The sequence below is a fragment of the Narcine bancroftii genome, chromosome 13, assembly GCF_036971445.1.
Source record: "Narcine bancroftii isolate sNarBan1 chromosome 13, sNarBan1.hap1, whole genome shotgun sequence".
Lineage (NCBI taxonomy): Eukaryota > Metazoa > Chordata > Chondrichthyes > Torpediniformes > Narcinidae > Narcine > Narcine bancroftii.
In genome coordinates, this window is record NC_091481.1 from 51,166,139 (window position 1) to 51,191,267 (window position 25,129).

The window sequence follows — 25,129 nt, forward strand, 5'->3', positions numbered from 1 at the left end:
ATGGAGAATAGTCGCAAGTCCACCGTCTTACTGTTCACGGTCTCTGGCACTTCCATTGTACTCTGGATGACGGGAACTGTGACATACATCTGTACTCGAGACACGATTAATTTTGTCAGCGTGGATCTCCGGAGCCCCTCGGCCGTGGCGAACGAGGTGGGGCTCTTACTCCTTCGCGCCAGTGCAGGTACCAATACACAATCTACGCAATGACCCAGCGCAAATTCAGACAGGAAGTGGTGAAAGTGTTTAAACGTTTAACTCGTATTACTAATCCCAAAATGCTAGTAGGGCAATGATCCATGTTCCCGAGTGACAATATACGGCGACTTTTTTGTTATCCCTCGTCAAAATGACCGGATGCATGCCCTAATTTCATGTCTAGATATATTTCACCGCCATCTCGTTGTTTCTTCGCACCAACTTCATTCTTCATTACAGTTCTGGTAGTGCAACACTTGTTCATTCATTGAGCCGCTTGCTTACACCCAGGGCAAAAACAGACCTTTCAAATGCTGCAGCGACTTACTGTCTACTCGTCTAAATTGCTGAACTGTGGCTGATGCCCTTGGTCGCTGTTCTCCATGTTGGAGAGACATACTACAGGCTGACACAGAAAGACACTCATTTGAGGGCGGGAAGAAGTCTGTTTTCCACTCAAGGCTGCAGCAACATTCAAAATGAATATGGCTGACTAACATTTGATGTAATATTTTCTCTTTGCACAACTCTACTTTAATCACATCTGAAGATCGAACCTCCGACTGACTCTGTATCTCGAAACGCACTACCGCTGAAACCACGGAGGACAGTTCCTCAATCTCCAGAACCCAGAACGCACGTTGCACCACCTGAGGATTTTCATTGCACATCCAACTCTCTGAAACATTCAAGGGATGTAGTTCATGTGTGACTCAACAGACATATTTAATGGGTCGGGAGAGGACACACAGAAAAAGTTAATTTGGAATATTTGATTTGCTGATCTCTCCCCCTGTCCAATGTGCATTTGATATTGTTAATCAATGCAGATTTTACGAAAGCAAAAAGTACCCATCGACAGAAACGCAATAATCACTGGTATTTATATGGAAAAACGGATTACAACATTAAAGCGAGAAAAAGTGACTACCAACCGCATGGAAATAATAGTGGGGATGGGGCGAGAGAGAGAGAGAGAGAGAGAGAGAGAGAGAGAGAGAGAGAGAGAGAGAGAGAGAGAGAGGGAGAGAGAGAGAGAGAGAGAGAGAGAATGGAAAAGAGAGAAAGAGAGATAGATTATATGTGTGTGTGTGCGTGATGGGCATATTGGGGAGTAAAATACAGAACGTAGAGACTCAATACACGGAATGTGAAAGTTCAGATGTGAATCCTGTTGATAATATTTCCAAGATTATATGTTAATTTTGCAAAGAGTGAATTTTCAAATGCCATCGTAACATTCTTGAATCATGTAGTTGGTCATTGCAAAGTTGCAACTATTCAAGCAAAGTTTCTGAGTTTCCTATTCCCAATGGCAGGTAAGCAGTGACAAGGTTTATGGGAATGGCAGGAAGTTCTGCAGAGATTTTGATGAGTTTACTCTTCCTTTAACAAAACCTTTGATTAAAAATGAGAGATACGTTTGGACTAAAGTGTATCAGACAGCTTTAAATCTTGATTTTCATCAACCTTTTTCTGTAGCAGTGGATGTTAGTGAGGGAGAAGAAGGTGAAGTTTTATTGAAAAAATATAATGGAATCGACCACCCAGTTGTCAAAGTTTGCTTTGGATAATCTTGCAAACAATTTGTCAAATTCCTTCAAATGTTCTTCCCATGTGTCACTCTGACCATTTGTATGTGTTAACCGTTCGATTACCGAATTCATCATCCTTTGAAATGTTGCAGGGGCATTTATCATGCCACAAGGTAACACATTATAATTATTTAAACCGGATGGAGTAACAGAAGCAAAAATATTCTTTCCTCTCTCAGTTAAAGGCACATACCAGTAACCCATCAACAAATCCAACTTAGTAAGAGTATGCTACATGATTATTGCAGTTGTTGGAGTTGTTGATGAGTATATGTCAGCGATTTACATTTAATCTCTAATTCACATATGGAATCCCGCCCCCGTGCTCTGAACTTTCTTGAATTCACTTCCAAATCAGAGAACACACAATATTTTTTTACCAACAATGCTGTTCTATTATTATGCGTATAAAACCCCATTTGCACCTGTTTCCATTCACTGAGCGGAGAATACAACTATTGTTCTAATTGTCATTACTGAATAATTCTTGATTTTTAAAATTATTTCAAACCTATCAAACGGCAGAAATGTTATCTTTGTAATACTGTGCAGACCAACATGTTTCATTTTCGAGAACGTTCATTTCGATGAAAAGAGAAAGTTTGAGGGGATTGACAAGGGAATGATGAATGGAGCAGTAGATGCATGGTAAGACGTTCCAGCTGTTCTGGTAGAAGCAGGTAAAATACTAACGTTTCAGATACTTCCAGATATCGAAGCTTTGCAATCATGCCCATGACATGCAAGCGAAAGAACTTAAGTTAATTAGGGCATTTATGCTCGGCAGAAAATGTGTCCGAAATATTTTGTTCCAGTACCGGAAACTTCTATAACCGTATAACCATTAAAAAATTACAGTACAGTAACATGCCATCTCGTCCCATCTAGAGCGATCACCTATTTAATAGAACTCCACTAGTCCTATCTACCTGCTCCATGTCCATAACTCTTCAATACCCTCACATCCACGCACTCATCCAACTTTCTCCTAAATGAGAAAATGTTACCTCTAAACTTTTGCCCCTAAAAATTAACTTTCCAATCTCACCAACCCTAAAGGGGAAGAGCCTTTTTACGTCTCCTCTATCTAGCCCCCTCATAATTTTATACACCTCTAACAAATCCCCCCTCAATCTTCCAAGCTCCAATGAATAAAGTCCCATCTACTCAATCGTTCTTTGTATTCTAGATACTGCAATCCAGAAAACATTTTAGTAAATCTTCTCTGGACCCTCTCTGCTTTATTAACATCCTTCCTATAATTTGGGGTTCAGAACTACACACAGTACTCCATATTTAGCTTCACCAATGCCTTGAACAGTCTCAACATCACCTCCCAGCTCCTATATTCAATGCTTCTATATATAAAGGCCATCATAAGAAAAACCTTCTTTTCCACCCTATCTACAGGAGAATCCACTTTCAAAGAATGACGTCCATTATTCCAAGATTCCTCTCTTTCTCTTCATTCTTCAACGTCCTCCACTTCACTCTACATGTTATATCATTTTGTGGTTATTCACTCAGATTTTTTTTCAATGACCAGCTAAATATATTTTAATAACTATTCCATTGATAGTTGCCCTGAAATGACTAATGTTTTCAGATTACTTTAGTTGATGACATATATAAAGAGTATCGCATTTCTCCCTTCTTCTCATTACCATGAAGTTTCTGATACCACGCTCGGATTCTTTCCCTCAGAATCAAGGAGCATTCTCCAATAACTTCATACAGTCCGTCCATTGGGCGTCATTCAAGCAAAGGACTGAAAACTGCTGAAAATATTCTGGACAGAAACGGGAGGAGGAGGCTGCAGAGGCAGATTCTGTAATCATGGGGATGGTGCGTTTCGTGTCGTTGAATCAAAATTCATGAAGGCTTCGGCTTGAGACATTTGTGTTTATGACAACCATGTACCAACTTTTCTAATAATACAAACATTTAGTTCATATCTTTCTCTTACTGGCGCTGAAATTCCTGTTGAATTTTAAATATTACTAATCACTAAAGTCGAGTTGAATGTAAAATAAACAAACTAAGGGAAGTCAGTGGAAATAACATATTCAAAACCTTCATGGATAATGCAGAGAAAACTGCGATTGAAAGCATTGCCATTGTTTCAATCACGGACAGGTATTTTAAAGAGTATTTGTCAGTTGGGAAAAAAAAATTCCTTCGATCTGTGGATTTGTATTTTCAGTGTATAGTTTAACCAAAATAAGTTCAACGGGAAGTTCTAGTTCAAGTTTATGATTATCTGAACGCTCATAAATAATTGGATGAAACGGCCTTTCTCTCAACAATGGTCCACATAAAGACCTAAAGATATCATGTGTTTCTAACGAATTCAGAACATGACAATCACATTCACAAATTAAACTATAATGTAAAATAAATATGAAAAGTGATTTATTCTCTTTCATTCATAAGAAGGAAGCCATAGCGGTATTGGCTCTTTAATATGCTGGCAATATTCATAAGACTGGGGTTGTGGTTGCAGACAGATTCTGTGGAGGAGAGCTTGGATAATGTGATGGCCTGAAATGCATTTATTTTTTTAATGAAATGTCAAGCAGTTTTGGGCATTGCGGTTCACATCCGACTCGCTTCCACATGTGTCCAAAACGTCGCGAGTGTTTATTCCCGATTGCGTCGAAATCAGCAATGACAACTTTATTCATCTCTATCAAATTTATGAAAACATAAGCATTGCTGTTGATGCACCCGTTAACGTGGGTTCCAGATGTGATGTGATTTATTTCAAATCTCCCCTCAGATTACAGCCAGTATTCACCCATGTCACTGCTTATCGCAGATTTGAGAGGGAGGACGGTTTGTCAGCAATCTGCAATTTAGTTTTCTATTTGTCCAGTTAATCTCCTGGCGATTGTGGTCCTATCCGGGCAAAGTGCGGACTCTCCACCTGCACCACTCGTTACCACGTGTTCATGGCTGCAGCAGATCTAATGGCCGTGATTTCCGCTGTGATATTGAGGCGGATGCATTTCTATTTCTCTGGAACCTTTCTCGATATATATCCGTACTGCAACATTATATTTGTCTTGATGTGCGCCACGAGAGACAGTTCTGTTTGGTTCACTGTCAACTTCACCTTTGACCGGTTTGTCCTCATCTGTTGACGGAAACTGAAAACCAGGTATTGCAGAGGGAAAACTGCGACTATGGTTCTGTCAACAACGCGAGTTCTGATGTCCTTAAAAAACGCAATGTTCTATTTTACATCTGAAGCGCGAATGATAATTGACAACGTGCCTTGGTTCTATGATAGAAAGACATCCTATTTAACAGATCCTGGGTGGCTGCAATATAGCCGATTTGACAAGGTAGTCGTTCCCTTGGTCCCTTTTGCTGTAATATAACTTTTCAATGTTCTGTCTGTGAGGCACATTCTACTGGCCAGTCGCGTCCGAATGGCCTTGAAGGGTCAGAACAAGGAGGAGAATTTTAAAAACACAGATCTGGAGAGCAGGAGGAGGTCTGTGGTCTTACTCTACACAATCTCCGGCAGATTCATTCTCCTGTGGTTAACGACTCTTGTTGATTATTTATATTACAACGTTGCAGTCAAAAATACCAATTATTACAAACCTTATGAATACATCTTTGGACAAGTCAGATATTTATTACAAAAGGTAAGCTTATGTACAAATTATTTTATTTATGGCGTGACTCAGTCAAAGTTTCGGCAAGAATTTGTGAGTGTGGTAAAATATCCAGTGATGGCTGTTGTTCTCCTCATTCGGAAATTAAACAATAAATTAACTCATGAATGGTACAAAAGTCGGAGAGTCTTTGCATTGAAACTCCAAACGAAACATTAAAAGGACATTCTAGGACTGCAAGAGATTAGAGACAATTGATAAATTGGATGATGCTCTTGACACGTGTCCAATAAGGAGAGTGGGTTGGAGCATGTACAAATTGTGGAAACAAGTCCGAAATCCAGAGAAATCTTTGAACAACTGATGATCATTTTAACAGACACTGTTGGGTTAACAGTGATTCAGCGCCTTTGTTCGGCTTTCAGCGAATGGCATTAATTCATAGAGAAATAATTGTACATGTCATGTCCTAGGAAGTTCAGGGTGAAACCAACAGGGCAGAACGTGTACTGTTGTTGGACCAAATTACAACCAGAAAGGAAGTATGAATGTCATGAAAGACTATTCTAACACACCCAGGAACTATCTGAGCTCGAAACTAAATGGTGAGGAAAACATTTTCCCGAGATTCCAATGACCATAATAACTGTATACAGTACTTCTTACAATCCAAAATTATATTTTGACATTTGATGCGTCCTTTCTTCTCAGACAGCACGTAAACACAATTTGGAATCTTGCGAACGCTTTAAAATATTTGGTGCCGATTAATGAACTTTGATTACATCGATTAATTGTACATCAACACCTGTAACATTTCTGCAAAGATGTCACTTACTGAACTTTTCCCTTCTTTACATGCTTCTGTCATTAAGTTCCTGGAATATTCATTCCCCTCGGTTTTTCAATTCGTGAATTATTCAAACTTCGATCTGTTCCTGCTCAATCATCACACTTAATTCCATGTTCACCTATGAAGACAACATCATTTGCTCTCCATGAGTGACATGACTTTAAAATATATACAGGTTATCTACACATTTTAACATTATTGCTTTCACAATTTTCTCCATGCCGAGGCAGATCATGATTAATATATATGGTTTTAAATTTGAACATTCCACTCTTGCATTTCGTTAGTTCCTACAAATGTTCACTTGAATTAGACAACTTTAAGTCGATTCTACAGATCCATTATTTGATGTTCGCTGTTTCAATGCCGTTTCTAAAACACCCATCGTATTTTAAAACATAATACATAGAACTCTGAATATTAACTACTGTCGTTTCAAACCAAGATGCTCCAGCGATCTCTTTAATCCTCAGATCTGCGATAATAACTTAATCCTCAATTTTATGATAGTCAGTGTTCATATATTTGTTAATGTCTCTGATGTACCAGACAGGACCACGACCTTGGCTACGATTTCAGGGAACCTACCATTCATTTTTATATAACCTTACTCTAAGAACTAATTTCCATTTAATTCCACTCACCTTAAACCGATGTCCAAAGGAATTCGCTATTTTAGCGGCAGGGGTAAGGTACTGACTGTCGAATCCATAGACCTTTCATGATATTGTCTACCATTCACTCTGGCTGCTCCGGAAAAAAAGGATCTGGGAGCTCACCATATATATTCTCTTCCTATTCATATCCACACTGACGTAGTCACCTCTAATATTCATCGCTCCAAAGTGGGTAAAATACAAGCTTCCCACTGGCAGTGAGGATGCTGAATACTAAACGATCGGCTCAGACTATCAGAGAATTTCAATTTCATAAAACAATGTTTATTTATTTACTGTGTAGATGAAGTACTTTCCTCGCATGGGTATTGTTTAACTACTGTTACGAGCCCAAACGACCCCAAAATCCAGCAACAATAGATATTCACAACGACAAATGGATATTTATACAAAAGTTGTTTTAATTGTCTTTTAACATGAAAACAGAATCAAACATTAACTTATCTCTATTAACTTACCTACCCCAAATTAACCCCCTTCAAATCCTAAGGGCATGTGTATTATGAGTGTGTACATTTAAGAAAACCTCTTTGCATCACAGTTCAATCTCACTTCGCTTTCTTCCAAGTAGTATAGTTGGAGGCAATTCTTATACTGTGCACAGAATTTAACATGTATAAAGTTCACCAGGTTTTAGTGTTCGAAGGGTAAATGTTTACCGCTCTGGAAGTTTCTCGTAGTGCTTACAGAGCGAGATCAGTTGTTCCAATATTTAAACAATTGAGGTACCAACATTAATTACATCAATATCTTGCTGATCAATCTTGCCCCATCTGGGTTCTCCAGATGATAACATATTTCTATCAGGCTATCACAAGGTTCCTTTCTGTTCTGCTTATTCCAAGAGAAATATCAGGCAGATAGCACTTCCAGCCATCCTCCGCTCTGGAGCTTCTCTTTACTTACAACATTCCTGGCTTGCACTGTTCATCTGTCTTTCAGTTTCACATACACACACTGGCTGAGAGAACTTGTTTTACCGCTCTCTCTCTCTCTCTCTCTCTCTCTCTCTCTCTCTCTCTCTCTCTCTCTCTCTCTCTCTCTCTCTCTCTCTCTCTCTCTTCCTCCCTCTCTCTATCTCTCTATCTCTCTCTCTATTTATCTCTCTCTCTTTATCTCTCTCTCTCTCTCTTTTTCTCTCTCTCTTTATCTCTCTCTCCTCTCTCTCTCTCTCTCTCCTCTCTCTATCTCTCTCTCTATGTATCTCTCTCTCTCTTTATCTCTCGCTCTCTCTCTCTTTTTCTCTCTCTCTTTATCTCTCCCTCTCTCTCCCTCTCTCTCTCTTTATCTCTCTCTCTCCAACTGCTATACATCACTTGCCTAAAAATCCCAGCTTCTCCTGAAAACATTAGGAGTTAGTCTTTTGTTTGCATCTGTTGTCGTGTGTAAACAAAACTTCTCATGAGTGAGCTTTCTGTGCATTTTACAGAAAGATCAGAAGCCTTGTAAAAATGTTCAAACACAGACGACGTGTCTCCAGTCGATTCATTTGATGTTATCATTTTAATTAGCAGCTACCTCTGAAATATGCATAGCACTCTCCATAGTTTCTGTAAAGTCCCTGAATATGAATTCTTCAGTATTTCAAATAATTTTTTTTTAAATGTGTGTATGTGTGTAACCTACTCTAATTTAACCAAATTATCTCCCAAAGATTCCAGTTCACTCTATATTCATTAGGCATGTTCTCGCATGCAGCCAACATCCTCCTGAATCATCGATGCATACTCTCCGAAGTATAACATGCGTTCTTTCAATCGGTAAACAAATCTGCATACATTATTGCAAATGTAATTTCACTCAGTGTTTAAAGTTTAGGTCTATTAATTACTCAAGGCGCATCGAGGCAATCCACCAATGAATGGATAATTGAATACTTATTAACGAACAAATACCTTTATTAAAACAGTGCAATAAACTAATTTTCCATCTTCTATATTCAATTCAGACCTCACACGCATATGCTTCATGTCAGAAATACATATTCTCACACATGAGTCTCTTTAAAATTGATGACACGACAAGCTTTATTTACAAGTCTGCAGAGTTGGACTCAACTGGCTTCTCGCCAAGTCAAGCCCCGATACATACAGTGCATTGATTTTTATACCTTTTTTGTTTGTCCTTCCCCTTCTTTTTAACACTGTTTTAATTGGTTAGTTTTTGCAAAATCATCCTAAGTACACTTGCCTTTGTAATTATCATGTTTGTTACGTACACTACGAACTCTACACACACTAAATTCTGTTTCTCACTCTTTTTATCAATCTTTGGCTCCTACATGTCTCTCTGTGACCATGAAAATCTCTGTTTGTTATAACATTGTCTAACTGAACTTTTATGGTAAGCTCCCTGTCTATTCTGGCTTCCCCTTTTATGATTAATCATCACATTTTAACTTAAGCCCTTTTTAACCTAAATTCTCTATCTATAACAATCCACCCCTTTCTTTCTTTAAAATGTGTGTATTATTTCTGAATGGGGACCTTAACCCAGGGAAGAGAACCATCTTCTGATAAATCAATTTCGTGCTGAAGTTGACCTCCCATGAAACTCGTCCTCATTACCTTCTTATTAATTCTTGTGCAGATGTGGCAGTTCTGCACCTCCTGTTGGGCCAAGGTGTAGATCCCCTTACACACATATTCTCGAAGCACTGTGTCGCACAAGGCCTGGGTGCCCCAGTGGCTCTGATGATGCAGGTGTTTTAAAATATTGCGAGTTATTTCCTTATTTAGAACCATTCTTCCATCCGGTGTCTTCCATGATCCATCAGGCAGCTGGTTTGCGCCCAGCTGAGCCATGTCCTTTTCTTCCTTAGCAGTGAAAATGGGAGCCTTTTTTATACCTTGTCTTATTGGGATTAAGGTCAGCAAACGGACTTCTTGTTGCATGGCTGCCCTTTTGGCCTCTTCATCAGCCAGTCTGTTCCCAATTGCGGTCGGGGTATCTCCCCTCTGATGGCCTGGTATGTAGACCACTGCTATTTCCCGGGGTAATGTCAGTGCTTCCAAAGTCATAGTAATCATCTGTTCGTGTGCCAATTCCTTTCCTCTTGATGTAATCAGACCGCTCTCCTTCCAGATCTTACCAAAGGTATGCACTACCCCGTATGCGTATTTGGAGTCAGTGTAAATTGTTCCAGTTTTCCCTGCTAGTACTCTGAGGGCTCTTTGCAAGGCATATAGTTGACAGGACTGTGCCGACCAGCTTCCGGGTAGCTTCGCAGATTCTACCACTTTCCAAGCATTTCCTTCTATTATGGCATACCCGCTTCTCCTCATTCTGTCAACACATCTGGCGGAGCCGTCAATGTAGAATTCATATTCCTCTCCCAGAGGAGTATCGCAAAGGTCCTCTCGGGTCTTGGTCTGAAGGTCCGTCAACTCGACACAGTCGTGCTCCACTTCTTCCCCTGTTTCACTGCCGTATAAAAACTGAGCTGGGTGCAACTATTATTCTTAGCAAACTGTAGATCTTCACCAACCATTAAAATGGTCTCGTACTTTAATATGCGGGAATCAGTCAGCCATCGATGGGCGGTTTGTGTTAATAGAACACTCACAGAATGGGAGGTGTACACAGTCATCCTTCCTCCAAAAGTAAGTTTACGTGCCTCCTCCACCAACAGAGCAGCAGCCGCTACTCCCTGGATACACGTCGGCCATCCGCGAGACACTGGGTCCATAATTTTGGATAGGAAAGCCACTGGGTGTCGCTGACCGCCTTTTTCCTGCGTTAAAACTCCCACAGCTGTTCCTTGGTTATGAGTGACAAATAGCTGGAAGGGTTGTTTTAAAGAGGGCAGAGTGAGTACTGGGGCTCGCGTCAGGCGATGCTTCAAGTCCTCAAACCATCCCTTCTCCTCCTGGGTCCATTTCAATGGATATTCATCTTCATTTGTCAGCTTTTCATACATAAACTTCACCAACGCTGAGTAGTCCTCTATCCATAACCTACAGTAACTTAAGAGTCCCAGGAATTGTCTTATTTCCTTCTAATTACGGGGTAACGGCATTCTAGTGATTCCCGCACTCCGTTCAGGGGTAATCCGTCTCTGTCCTTTACTTATCTGGTGTCCCAGATATACCACAGTCCTCTCAACGAACTGTAACTTGTTCCTGGACACTCGCAGACCATTTTTCCCCAGATAATTCAAGAGTCTAATTGTATCTCCCCTCATTTCCTGTTCTTTGGGTCCTGATAACAGTAAATCGTCCACATACTGCATCAGTTGGGAATCATCGGATCGTGGATAGTCCGCCAGGATTTGTTCTAGCATTTGTCCAAACAGGTTCGGAGATTCAGTGAACCCTTGGGGCAATACAGTCCACCGAAGCTGCCTCCGTCTACCTGTCCATGGATTCTCCCATTCAAACGCGAACATATCTCTACTTCCCTCTTCTAGTGGACACGTCCAGAAGGCGTCCTTCAGGTCGATAACACTAAACCACTCATGGTCTGGGGGAATCCGACTCATAATAGTATAAGGATTAGGCACCACTGGGTGGCGGGTCTGAACAATAGCATTCAAACTTCTTAGATCCTGAACTAGACGATAGGATCCATCTGACTTTTTCACTGGGAGTATAGGGGTGTTATAGGGTGACATGCATTCCTCCAATTGTCCGTCTCGTATTAGGGTCTCAATTACCGGCTGTAGCCCCTTCCTCCCTTCCAAAGAAAGAGGATACTGACGTTTCCTTACCGGCTGATGACCTGGTATTAATGTGACATGTAAAGGTGGGATGTCCAGACCTCCTCGATTTCCCTTCTTATACCAGATTCTCTCGTCAATCTGCCGTTCATCCTCCTCCTTCAGAGCACAGAGGTGGACTCGCACTTCTCCGTCCACGGGGAGAGCACCCAAACCTAGGAGAGCCTGTAAATCTCTTCCTAGGAGGTTAAATCCGGCCGACGGTAACAACAAGAGGTCCTGTACCCCTTCTCTCCCTTCCAGCTTCACTGTCACTTGGGGAATTATCGATACCATTCTGGGAGTTCCTTCTATCCCAGAAATTTTCAAATTGCTTTTTACAGGCTCGGTCCCGATCGGCACAGTTATTACACTACTTCCTTCCACTCCCGTGTCCACCATAAACACCACCTCTTCTCCCTGGGGACCAATTTTTAGTTTTACCGAGAGTTCCCTCTTATACCTGGTCCCCAACATTCGGAACCCCTGACCCCCCTAATCTTCTTCCATGAGTTCGAGGGTACGCACTTCCCTCTTATATTGGGGGAATTCCCTCTTGAAGTGTCCTTCCTCGTTGCAGTAATAGCACTTAACGGGTCTCCGGGGTCTTCCATCTCTTGGATATCTTGGGTTGCTTAGAGGAAGGTTTTGTTTCCTTTCCCTTCTGGACTCAGCATTTATCTGTCAGATAGTCTGTACCATAATCTTCGCTGCCCTCTTTTGACCTTCCTCTTCCCTCTGCACATATACTCTTTGCGCCTTTTTCAACAGGTCGCTCAGGGGTTTTTCATTCCAGCCCTCCTCCTTTTCTAGTTTCTTTCTAATGTCCTGCCACGATTTGGAAACAAATTCAATTCGAATAAGCTGTTCACCCATTGGTGTACTAGGGTCCACACCCGCATACTGTTGGACATTCTTTCTCACCCTCTCCAAGAAATCAGTAGGGGACTCATCTTTCCCCTGGTGGTTCCCAAATGCCTTGGTGAAATTGTGACCCTTTGGCACAGCCTCCCGTATCCCTTCTATCGTCCACTCTCTATATTGTCTCATACTTGCCAATACCTCGGGTGTTCGTTTGTCCCACCTGGGTTCATTCAAGGGATATTTTTGTTCATGGGGTCTGGGGTCCCCAGGTTGTTCACGTTCCCACATGAGGAGGGCAGCCTGTCGAATCATCTGCCTCTCCTGGGGTGAGAATAATGTTCCCATTATTACGTGCATCTCTTCCCAGGTATATGTGTTTGGTCCCAGGAACTGGTTGAACTGTTCGGCCAGTCCCATGGGATCTTCCAATAGATTTTTCATTTCCTTCTTAAATCCCCGCACCTCCGAACTAGTTAAGGGAACATTTACATATCCCGTTCCCCCTCCCGGTCCTCCCATAGGAACTTCCCTCAGGGGATTTAGGCTTACTGAAGACTTCGATGGTCCTGGACCAGTCTGGGATCTGGTCCAGGGTCGGTTTACCGGTGGAAGTTTAGGGTTCGACTCCCTTAATTCATCCCTTTGTTCCCGGCCCCTTCCGGGGCAATCAGATTCATCACCTTTCCCCTCCAGCAGCGAGCTTCCCTCGGGCGCAGTGGGCACCGGGGGAACATAAGGAGGGGGGAGGTTGTCCAGAGGTTCCCACTTCTTTTCTCCCGCTACCCTCAATTTAAAACATTTTGTTAAGGATCCTGGCCAGGGAACCCAACAAAATGCATATGCTGACTCTTCTTGACTCACCTTTTGTCTCGAATTTACATATATGTTTAATGCTTGTCTAACCCAATCCTCATCAGATCCAAATTTCGGCCACCAGACCGAGGAACCTTTGATAGGCTGTTTAGACCAAAGAAGACAATATTGAACCATCTTTTTCTTGCTTTTGTCTCGATATCGTTTACTATCCCAATTTTCAAACATTCTCCCCAAAGGGCTGTCAAGGGGAACTCCCGGGAAATGTCCTGATCTTTCAGACGAGCCCTTAGATTTTGATCCTCCAAGTTTTCCCACCTAGATCCGTTTATCGTTGCTGAGGACCCTCCCGTTCGGGACCCTACTCCCTTTCTTCTCAGACGCCTCGTCGGAGGTACTATCCCTCCGCCGGTTCATGCCAAGGTTTCCCTGGGGTCTATCCTAGGGTCCCACGACAGGGTCCTCACACCACGACAAAGGCTCTACACCTGATTTATCGTTTTATAGTTTTTTATCCCGTCATGACCGTTACCTGGGTGGTCTCATCCGTCAATCCCCACACCACAATCGTAAGTTGTCACTTACCGGTGTCTTCCTGGGGATTGAACCGTCACCCCTCTCCTTTTCGTCTTGTCGTGTCACCTTGTCCGGATACCACTCGGTCAAGCCGCCCGAGGCGACAAGCAAGGGACTAGGAGACGCTGAACTCAGCGGGGTGCACCACCTCCGATGTCCCTCTTTCTCGCCTCCTCCCACGGCTGGAGTGTAGATCCCGGACGAGTCCCCAATTGTCAGAAATACAAATTGTCACACGAGTCTCTTTAAAATTGATGACACGACAAGCTTTATTTACAAGTCTGCAGAGACCGCCAAGTCAAGCCCCGATACATACAGTGCATTGATTTTTATACCTTTTTTGTTTGTCCTTCCCCTTCTTTTTAACACTGTTTTAATTGGTTAGTTTTTGCAAATTATCATGTTTGGTATGTACACTACGAACTCTACACACACTAAATTCTGTTTCTCACTCTTTTTATCAATCTTTGGCTCCTACATGTCTCTCTGTGACCATGAAAATCTCTGTTTGTTATAACATTGTCTAACTGAACTTTTATGGTAAGCTCCCTGTCTATTCTGGCTTCCCCTTTTATGATTAATCATCACATTTTAACTTAAGCCCTTTTTAACCTAAATTCTCTATCTATAACACTTCATTACCAGCACCACAGTCCCGACACGTTTCGCCTCCACAAGAAACAATAACAGGATGACCCCTGTCCTTTTGTTACACCCCACCAGCTTCATTATCCAAAATAACGTTCCCTAGCATTTCTAACAAGGGCAAATTGATCCACCACCAAACCACTCCCTCCGTCTCTTTTTCTCGTTCACTCCTTTCTGAATCTATCATTTGCTTTATCAATCTTCTTATATAGCTGCCTTGCCTGTTGTGTCAATCACCGTTTCCTACGTATTTTCCACGTGTCAGTGGGACACACCTATACGGTACTTCAAATGTTAACGCTAAACACCCTCTACATTACTTCAGTGCATTCTTCTCAGAACTCCAGTTCCATTGATCCTCTCTGCCACTCTTGCAGTCCTGTGGATTGACCGCTGATCAGTGTACCTGCAAAATCCGTACCACACTGTGATGCAGCCAGGCAGAATGGTCAGAATATAGCGGCTACAGAAGATTTAATCCCCTTGGACCTATGGTATTCTTTAAACTCAGCAATCTAAACCTTCCCTGTTTCGCACACAAAACACTCTATGAGGTTCCATCCATGCTGTGTTTCAAATGTAACAATTGCAATGAACTCCACCACCGCAATGCCAACTCTTTATGCAACCGCTAAGCTTTGCTCCCCTCGCCTTAAACACAAATCTTCTATTTTAAACTACCGCACTGGACAAAATGCGTTCGCTGTCGCATCTATTTCAACATATCATTATCGTAACCTCCTCGATTAGGTCACTTCTCATCATTCCTCGCTCCACGGAGCGATCCATTTCTCTCTGTCCTGGCCTGTCAGAGATTGGACAAACGTGGGACATTTTGTCCGGATGCATTGTGGATGGGGGTGAGGGGTGACCGTTATGTAATTTTGGAAAACCACAAGACGAATTGTCAGGCTAGGCAACCAGAGATTTTCACAGGGAAGGATTTTCACACAGAAGTGAACATTCGTTAAAATATTTAATTTATAGAATTATCAGAGTTGCCGGGGTTAGGGGTCAAAATATGGAGGATTTCGGTGGCGCAGTCACGATCCTCGTTAGGTCGTCCCCAAACAAAGTCTTTGTGCCTTAGGATTCGAGAATAGCAAATGTCTTGTTTTGTATCGTCCAGGCGACGTGGTGGGCAAACTCTTAGTTATGATCTATAGGACCCGATTGATTAATATTCCAAGAAAAAATTACATTACATCACAGTGGTAGTAGGACTATTTTACAAAGGTCATGCCTCACGATTCAAATTGAGGTTTAGGAGGTGTTGACCGATGAAATTGAGGAAGGTAGGGCGGTTGATATGGTTCATGCGAATATATGGAAAAATATTTTAACGGCTTCTTAATTGCCATTAATTGAGAGAGTCCGGAGGCATGATGTCCGTTTAAACTTGTCTGTGTGGGTTAAAATTTACGGGTCCTCAAGGCTGATATCTTTAGTAGATGGGAGAATTTGTGGCTGTAGTTCCGTGACTTCCTCTATTACGCTTGGACCTCTTCTGGCACTCCCGATTTTTTGTGAATTATATAAATTACTTGAGGAAGTAGTGGAGAGGAGTGTCCGTTAGCTTGCAGATTAAACGGATTTTGGATAGGTTTTGGACAATCCAGAAGATTCAAAATTGAATTAGAGTTTAAAAAAAAGAATTAAGAAAGATGTAGTGCTGGGAAGATAAGGGGCGAAAGGAATTCATCCAAAATGTGTGAAGATAAACACCTTAGAATGCCCAGTATGAACGTGGAATGTCTGTTCAGCTCGATCCTGGGGTTCAATCCCTATATAATTCGACATAGCTGCGTAGGGTCACAGGTTATGCATGAATGTGCAAGGTGTGTTGGCTTTAGTAATCGAAGGATTTGAGTTCAAGGGTCACATAGAAATGTTGCTTGTCTATAAATATTTGTCAGGAAATTTTAGAGTGAGTATAGAAGAGATTTATCAATTTGGTACCGAGATTGGAGATAATGTTTTCAGGAGCAATGTTGGCACATAAATTCCTAAACGTGGCTGTGCAATTTCAGAGAATGTGTTGGAAGGTGTTTTCTGTGCTGAACATTAGTAGTCTTGGATTTGAGTTCAAAGGCCGCGAGAAATTTTGTTATGGGTTTTGTTATGGGAGACTTCCAGTTCGTTAATATTGACTGGTACCTCCTGAGGTAAAGAGTGATAGATATATCAGAATTTGTCAGGTGTGTCCAAGAGGGTTTCCTGACACAGAATGTGGAATGGCCGACTAGAGGGGAGCCCACACTGGATCTAGTACTGGGTAATCAATCTGGTCCGGCGGAAGAACTCTTACTGGGTGAGCATTTAGGAGATAGTGACCATAATTTCCTGAGCTTTAGTACAGCTTGATACAAAAATAAAACCACCAAAATGGTAAAATTATTAATTAGAGAATGGCTAATTGTAATGGGACGAGGCAGAATAGATACAGTAAAAAGGGGAAAGGGATTCACGGAAAAATACACGGAAGTGGTATGGAGGGTGTTTAGCAATAACTTGGGTGAGCTTCTGTATAGGCGTGTGCCACTGACACAGGGAATATATGCAAGGAAGACAGGGCCTTGCCTGGTACACAGGTGAAGCATCTACATAAGAAGATGAAGGAAGCAAATGTTTGATTCAGAAAGCTGGGCTCGAGAACTATGTGCTAGCTCGGAATGAACTCAGAAAATTACCTGCAAGAGCTCTAAGGAGATTGAGAAGTTCTTGTCGAATAATATTAAGCAGAACTCCAAGGTGTTCTATGTGTATGTGAATAACATAAGAATGAAGATAATGAAGACGAATACACCTATGTATAAAGGGGGCAACATGTGCCTGGAATCTAAAGAATGAGGCCATAATCTAATTGAAAACTTTGATTGGTCGGGGTGAGTTCAAAATAGTACAGGCTTGTGGCCTGGACCAAGTTGAGATTATGGAAGAGAAAGTATTTGATCTTCTTAAATGATTAAGATTGATCAGTGCCCTGGGCCGGACGCGAGATTCTGCAGGTTACCTTTTGAAAGGGGGAAGAGATAGGGCGTTGGCAACGATCATTGGAATTTCCATGGCCAGAAGGATGGTTTTGGTGACTTCTAGAATGAATAACGTACTATATTTGTTTCGAAATATGTAAGGGAGTTCCCTGGGAATCTGAGAATTATAGACTGATGAGTTGTACGTCAGTGATGTTCAGAGTAATGGAAAGGTTGCTGACGGATTGGATCTATAAGCATTTGGAGAGCAGAGTATGTCTTTATCAATATTTAAATTAACATTGAAATTTCACATCCAAAATACAGAGCACATAAGGATATTTTTTAACATTCAAAAAGATACATAAAACTTAAATCATATCATTTCATCGAAAATACTCCACATTTTAATCAAACGGATTATATTGAATTGATATTATATTATTTTATTATATTTTTAAAGAAATCTAAACTAACTGCCAACAAAGATTATGTTTGGCCATAAATAAAGAAAATAAAGAACGCTTCTCAGAGTGATAATTTACATCATTAGTCAACATACCTACCTTCATAACAAAGATGACAAAAGTAATTAAAAAGGTGTCAAAAATGTGGATGAAACTTTTCATCCAAATCAGAAATTGAGCATCCTGGTTAAGTACAGTCCACTCAGGGATAGTCCACGTGGCTTTATGAAGGGAAGGTCGTGCCTTATGAGTATAATTGAGATTTTAGGGGGAGGTAACAAAAGAAATTGATTAGGCTAAGGTGGTCGATGTAAACGATATGAATTTTAGTAAATCATCTGACAAGTTCCCCCACGAGAGATCATCCATCAAGTTACAAGGCACTGCATCAGCAGATCATTGGTTGTGTGGATAATAAGTCGGTTTGTCGGACAAAAGCGTAGAGTAATCGTGGAAGTAAAATATTCTGCCTGACGTTCAGTAATTATAGAAGTGCAACAAGGATCTGTTCTTGGACCCTTGCTCTTTTTTGTTTTATGAATGACCTGGATTAAGAGTCAGGATGTGTGAGGACGACACGAATATTGGAAGAGTTGTTGAATGTTATAAGAGGATATAGATAAGTTACATGGGCAGAAATGTTGCAGATGGACACAATTCCAGATAAGTGTGACGTGATACATTTAGGAAGAACAAACCAGAAGGCTGAGTACAAGGTTAACAGTCAGTTACTCTTGAGTGTGGATGAAGAGTGGAGCCTTAGGGTTCAATTCGAAATATCATTAGCCAGGCAGGTTGATAGGTTCTGGACACCTCATTATAGGAAGGACGTGGAAATTATGGAGACGGTGCATAGGAGATTTAGCAGGATGTTCCCTGCATGGCGAAGCAAGTCTTATGATGCAAGGTTAGAAAAGCTGTGATGCTTCTCACTCCGAGCTTTGAACGATGAGAGGAAACGTGATAGAGGTCTACAATATTGTGAGTGGCATAGATAGGGCGGACAGCCAGCACCAGTTTCCCAGAGCAGGATCCCAAGCACCAGAGGACATGTGTTCAAGTAGGTCGAGTTGGGGGCGGGGGTTAATGGAGACATCATGCTATATTTTTTACACAGCCTGGATTGACTTGCCGGCGACCCTGGTGCAGGCTGAAGGTAATCTAAGAAACTCTTTGAGACAGACACGTAGATGAAAGAAGAATAGAGGGTTATGGGGTAGGGAGGGTTTAGTATAGTTTTTAGGAAGGAATACATGGGTCGAGGGCCGAAGGTTATGTACTGTTCTTATTTGTTCCATGCTTTTTTATTTAGTATGGTGGATGTCAGTAGCTATTATAATACCTGCATTTTCTTCACTTTCGAGTTTGTACGTTCATCATTCCCTGAGGAAACTGCATAATCTATTGAATCCTGCCGGAAACTATATCGCACACGGTTATACCGTGTAAAATAATTTAGCGTCGACAAGAAAATTATAGTATTTTTGAGCACGTCCTGACGATGTATATGGCTCCGAAAACATACAAGCGTTGAAATGTTAAACAATAAAGCCTGAAGATGCTTGATTGAAATGTATGAAAAAAAGCTTCCATATAGATTTTGTCCATCTTGGTGATGTAGATCGATGTTTTGGAAGCTGTTCGCTGGAAGAAAGCGGATATTGGCAGATGTCTTCTCCTTGCTCTCTACAAAGGTACTGAATTATAAAAAAAATGGTGCCGGGAAAGTTGATCAAGACGTTGCCTGGCTCCGATGAAAGAAGTAATGGAGAGATATTCAACAAGCTTGTATTGTTTTCTCTGCAGCGCCGATGGCTATGGGTAGACAGATTGGAATGTTTTCAAAGTAATGAGCGGCGTTTGCAGGCTGTCAAGTCATAATCTGTGTTCATTTCATGGTGTAAAAGCATCACATACCTGAGAAATTGAATTTATGGGAGCGGTGGTGGAAAGGAGAAGGGCATTCAAAGTTGTTAGTCAGAGAGTGATTTGTGCATGGAACCGTATCCATTGCTTGTGCTGGAGGTAGATACAACAATAGAGTCTCCAATAGATATCATGACAGACAGATTAAAGTGAAGGGATTAAGTGAAAATCAGGTGTGAACGTCATAAAAAGTTTGTAATCCACATCATTCTCGGCTTAGACACGTGTGTCATGGAGATTGTCCACCTTTGATGTTACGGCTATGCAGTGGTCTGAGGGGTTTTGTGGTCTCAATTCAACCTTTAGGCTGGATGAAAACCTGGGAATTGTGAAACATGCAGAGAATAAAGACAGGGCTTAGATATAGAACAGTATTTGAAGCACGAGACCTATTGGGGACAATGTCAGATTCACCGCTGGTTTTAGATTAACTATAAATGACGTATAAAATCAAAGTAAGTTACAAATTCCGGGAATATTTTCTTCAAGTGAGACCAAACATTGAGAGCATGAAGTATGAAATTAGATATTGTTGGCACGGGCAACATAGCAGACAAAATAGGTAGACAATGGGGAAAGGATGCCATGATATTCCATCGTGCCTATTGTGGTGGTGGGCTATCGGTTCTGTGGGACATAACTTTAAGAAGTATTGGAATTTGATCCGACTGAAAAATTATTGCTGTATTGATCACCGATTGGCTATTCAAGATTATGTTTTTCCTACTGTTCAAGCATCACTTACATTACATGTACACACAACACTGTAGAGCAGGGGAGAGTCATATATGTTGTGTCAGAGTATCTAGATATATTTTAGGAGATACATTGGGAAAGGTTTGTTAGAGTATGTCACATACAAACGCTTTAAAACAGATCTTATTTGAAATACTGGAGCTCTGCCACATGCGAGACATATTGGGGCCAATGCAAGACATTGGGAAAATGATCTGGATAATTCATTAATGGATTATTGTTCACAACAATGCGACAGAAGAAAGAGCTTCTTGGAGCCGCAGACAGTCTACATGGACCTTCCTGTTCTAGAAGGACATCTAGTTTTGCAAACAGAGTTAAAAAAGCTTTACTGAGTGTGCGTGTGTGTGTGTGTGTGTGTGTGTGTGTGTGTGTGTGTGTGTGTGTGTGTGTGTGTGTGTGTGTGTGTGTGTGTGTGTGTGTGTGTGTGTGTGTGTGTGTGTGTGTGTGTGTGAGAGAGAGAGAGAGAGAGAGAGAGAGAGAGAGAAGAGAGGAGCAGACTGTCCGTTTAATGTTGCACTTGGAATAACAGAAACAAAAAGGAACACTGTGGTGACCTGAGAAAAAGAGGTTATCATCTGGAGAAAACTGAAGGGGGTACGTTTCATCAGCAAGACACTGGAGTGGCTGATTAAAAATGAAGCAGTTGTGGATGACCTGGAACAACAAATCTCTCTCTGAAAACCGACAAGAACATTCCTGAGTGGTAACAGTTACCTTTCAAGCACCGAAGCCTGGTGAACGTCATAAATGTTAAATACTGTGCACATTATAAGAATTGTCTATAACCTTAATTGGAGTAATGGGAAGTGAGTTTGGACTCTGAACCAAATAACTTTTCTGAACTTACACACACATTACATATTCGTGCGCTTAGAATTACAAGGGGGTTAAGTTAGGTTAATTAAGTCAATAGAGATGAGTTAAAGATTGAGTCTGCCTTTTTATGTTTAACGATACATCAAAGCAACTTTTGTTTCAGTAACCATTTGTCCTTGTGAATATCTATTGCTGGAGCGTTTATGGGTCCTCTGGGATCGTAACAATGGTGTCTTGAAATCTGAATTCCAGACGTTAAAAGGTGGAGTTGAGCGTAGATCGCTTTATGTGAAAACTAAATGTCGCAGGGGATTTGGTGAACAATTGCACTGAATTAAAAGGATAAATCACTATACAGTCCGCCTGGCTCGGAGGGTTGCGTTATTAAATGTATTTCTGAATGAAGCAGATGGAATATTTAACTGCGCTCTTCAACTCTTCCCTGAACTTTGACTGGGTTGCTGCATAAATAAACGTGTTCGTGCAGCAGTTTAGAGTTCGCAGCAAGTATCCGACAAAGTTAAAGACCATTTGTGATTCGTTTTCGTTTCCTCCAATGCCTGCGATTCGAAAATAAAGGCATTGTAAAACGTTCGCCATCCACAGCAAGAGAAAGCTGCCGGAGATTGTGAAGAGCAGAAGCACAGACTTCCTCCTGCCCTCCGTCTCGGGATCACTGCGGTTCCTCCACTTGTTCTGACCGATCAGTCCCTTGCGGACCCGACTGGCCACAAGAATGTGCCTGATTGTCAGGCCGTTGAACAGCAGGATTACAGTGAAAGGAAATAATGGATTTAAACACTTATCACACTAGTGAAATCCGATCCATCCAGGGTCAGTGTAAATGCTTAGCTTCACTTGACAGAGCCATGGCACATTATCAATAAACACCAACGGCTCGAAAAAAAAGTAGTAAGGGATGCTCTTCGGGAAGAGTGTAACGGCAATTGCTGCCAGAACAAACGCCGCAGTTCTACCAGTGCAATATTTAGCTTTTAGATCCAGGCAACAAATGGCGACAAATCTATCAAATGTGATAGAAACCGTAAACCAGACCGAATAGTCCGTTGCTACACGAGCAAGAACGAGTAAAACACCGCACACGGGGGTGATATCCAGGAAACACACGGGGAAATAAAGGAATTTAATCCGACTGAAAATTACTTCGGTAATGATCACCATCAGGTCCGCCATTGCCATGGCCACCAGGTAGCGAGTGGTGCATGTGGAGAGGCCGCACCTTCCCCGGGACAGGATGGCAATCGCCATCACATTCACTGGACAAAAAGACAAAAGACAGGTAATCAGAATGACATATTCAATACTCTTTCCACAAAAATGAAGTTAATGAAGCCTGATACATACCTATACTTCCACGTTCTCCGTAAAAAAATACTCAAATAATTAAAACGGGGATTAAGGGCGGTACTGGTGAAATTAGCAGACGAGCACACACAAAAAGCACAGTTAAAATTCCAAATATGCTTAGTGATAAGTTAAGAAGTTAAGTGATTAAGCAAAAAGTTCATACCCATTTCTGGCCTGTTCCCAAAACCTTGGGTAGATGTGACCAGATGATTCAATTTAGTAACAATGTCAACTCCCTTGCAATATTGTCCCCTGCTCTGATATTACCGAGAGCAGTGGATATGCCCTACGAAGAGCGATAGCGCTATTATCCTGGTCCGTTGACCAACAGAGATTTGAGTTCATATTATTTTTCAGTCTGCTTCCCGCCCATGACACTGAGCCGTTCGAACAAGTGACCAATTAAGCAACTGATCTGCTAATTTTTCGGAACAAAGGTTGAAACAGCAGCACTCAAAGGAAACCCGTGCAGTCAGATTTCAGATTCAGATTTCAGATTGCCACCAGAGGAGGAGAATTTTTAACAGCTAATAGCTTCAGATTCAAAACGGATCGCTCTCGCTCAAATAGCACTGGCCGAATCGTTGCTCTACGCCCGTGACAGTGAAGGTACTTCTTAAAAAAATAGCTACTTGCTTACATCATTACAGAGAAAAAAATGAAAAGAGTATTAATGAAATATCCATGCGCAAATGTATGTGATACAAAAATATTTTATAAATTTTCTCCCCATTACCCCCTCCCACCCCAAAGAAAGAAAAGAAAGAAACACAGACCATTTAATATACAATAATATTATTATCATTAATTGGTATTAAATTACTGATTATGAGGAGTGGATAAGATAGAAGTGGTGGACGGAAAACTATCCATAAAATCCATGATGGTTTCAAAATACTATAAACATGTTCAACTCGATTCCTTAAACTATACGTATTTTTTTCCAAAGATATACAATTTCACATCTCAAGATACTATCTACTTATATACACTCCTCTATCATCTTTCCATGTATCACAATACATTCCTTTGCAGTGGCTATTGCAATATTTTAAAATGTTCTCTTGGTATTTGTCCATTTTCAATTTTATATAATTTCATAAATATCTCCAAGTAAAAATATTATTTGATCCTTTTGTATCTTTATCTTAATAATTTACCTTAACAATACACTCAGTTCATTCCAAAAACTTTCCACATTTTTACAAGACATCACTAAATGCCGAAAATTCCCAATTCCTTTCGCACAGTGAAAACACATTTCAGTAATTAGGATTAAGTCCGTTTAAGTGAATGTCCGTTTAGTGAAGCTGAATAGTGATTTAGGAGATAAATGTTGAAAAACAGGTGTTGCTGAAAGCTATGTACGTATTACAAACAGCAGAAAATCAAGCAAAGGAAAATGAATAGAAGCAAAAGTCGGCCACTCAGCGCCTGTCATTCTATTTGCTCAAGTGTAATCCTCTGCACCGACTCAATGTTCAAATCCAGAATCCCTCCCTCTCTTTTGTATGCACTTCCTCCTCTCCTTCTCTTCCTCTCCCCTTTCTCTCCGTCTGTGTCAATTTTTTTCTTTCTTATACGTACACTCTCCCCCTCACTCTCGCTCTCTCTCTCTCTCTCTCTCTCTCTCTCTTTCATTTTACTGGATTTCATCGATATGGTTTCCACACAACTTTTTTCTTTATCAGGTTTCCATGTGTTTGACTTTTTTCGAGTTTCTAAATTATTTCTCTACTTCATTCATCCACTCCAGTGTTTGATGTGCCCACCAAGTATTCAACTTCTCGCGTCTTGTAAGATATCCAGAAAGATTTATGACCGTCTCCCGGGCTCTCAACACCGGAGTAACAAGACTCGTACAATATCCCGCTGTTGGCGGTTGCTTCCGAAATTGATGTGGAAAAAATCTATGAATATCACAGTTCCTGTCTGAGGAAATTAGCTGAAATCCAAAACACATGACAAGATCTGGTTTTGATGACTTGCAAAATGATTCTTTGCAGATAGCAAAGAACGTTCTTTAGAACGCATTCCTTTCTTACCTCCAATCACTCATAATAATTTCACATGGTACCATAAGGAAAGCAAATGTAAACCACAAATTACATTTGAAATACCTCTACCTCCAATTTAGTCCATTTGAAACTGCGGAATTTTAAATCATGATTTAAAAAGTTACATTTATACGTGCTGCGAGGTTAGAGACGTTTCTGTCCCACAAACACCACAAGTTAGCCTGCAGTTTCCGTGTGATTTTGATGGGTGGCTG

General features: G+C 41.1%; 1 pseudogene; it reads left to right on the plus strand.

The window, feature by feature from the left end:
* Window positions 1–22,278, plus strand: LOC138748039 (probable G-protein coupled receptor 139; annotated as a pseudogene).
* Window positions 22,279–25,129: the final 2,851 nt, after the last annotated feature.